This window comes from Lathyrus oleraceus, chromosome 5 (genome assembly GCF_024323335.1).
Source record: "Lathyrus oleraceus cultivar Zhongwan6 chromosome 5, CAAS_Psat_ZW6_1.0, whole genome shotgun sequence".
Taxonomy (NCBI): Eukaryota; Viridiplantae; Streptophyta; class Magnoliopsida; order Fabales; family Fabaceae; genus Lathyrus; species Lathyrus oleraceus.
This window is the reverse complement of record NC_066583.1, coordinates 193,373,757-193,374,733: the sequence shown is the minus strand read 5'-3', so window position 1 is coordinate 193,374,733 and position 977 is coordinate 193,373,757. Positions and strand designations below refer to the sequence as shown.

Sequence of the window (977 nt, the reverse complement as noted above, 5' to 3'; positions counted from 1 at the left end):
ACTTCTCCTTAGGCTTCCTTCTTCTCAATTGTCGCTCGTTCGACTCCCCATGATTGATGGTTTTGAGCCATATCTTCAATGAGGGCACTAGCTTCAGGGTAAGGTTTGTTCATCAGCGCACCGCCTGCGGCAGCGTCGATGGTCATCTTAGTGTTATAGTGAAGTCCATTATAGAAGGTCTGAAAGATTAACCAATTTTCTAAACCATGATGTGGGCAGGCTCTTAATAGATCTTTATATCTCTCCCAAGCTTCGAACAACGATTCCCCTTGGTTCTGGGTAAATCTAGTTATATGGTTTCGAAGAACGACAGTCTTACTTGGGGGAAAGTATCTAGCAAGGAATACTCTTCTAAGGTTATCCCAAGTCGTAATGGAATTGGGTGGAAGGGAATCTAACCATGATAGGGCTTTATCTCTGAGGGAAAAGGGAATAATCTTAAACGGATTGCCTTAGGAGAAGCTCCATTGGTTTTAAAAGTGTCTGCTAATTGGAGAAAGATTTTTAAATGTTGGTTTGGGTTCTCAGTAGCGAGACCTGCGAATTGTCTCTGTTGCACTAGTTGCAACAAGGAGGGTTTAAGTTTGAAATTATTAGCTGGGATGGTTGGGTTTACTATACTAGAACTAGGTTCTTCATTGGATGGTTGGGCGAAATCCTTAAGAGGTCTTTGGTTTTGATCTTCGGCCATAGCTCTCCTAATTCTATGGAAAAATAAACATACGCGAGCGTAACGTTCAGGTTCCGCCAGAGGGTATACTAAGCTTCCGGTGATGCGAGTTCTTCGCATTGACCGGCGGGTAATAACCTAAGTCTAAACGATATAACAACTGACGAAATTGGTCCCCGATAACGGCGCCAAAAACTTGATGCGTGCTTTTCGCAAGTATACGAACGCGTCAGAGTAATATAAAAGATTGTCGAATCCACAGAGACCAAGTGTCAATCTATCATTATCTATTGTTATGGTGTTTATC

General features: G+C 42.4%; 1 non-coding gene across 1 annotated transcript; it reads left to right on the top strand.

Annotated features, from left to right (window-relative positions):
- Positions 1 to 201: 201 nt before the first annotated feature.
- LOC127088362 (small nucleolar RNA R71) lies at positions 202 to 308 on the top strand. Its single transcript, XR_007790200.1, has one exon. It is a non-coding gene; the product is annotated as a small nucleolar RNA R71 (small nucleolar RNA).
- The last annotated feature ends 669 nt before the right edge of the window (positions 309 to 977 follow it).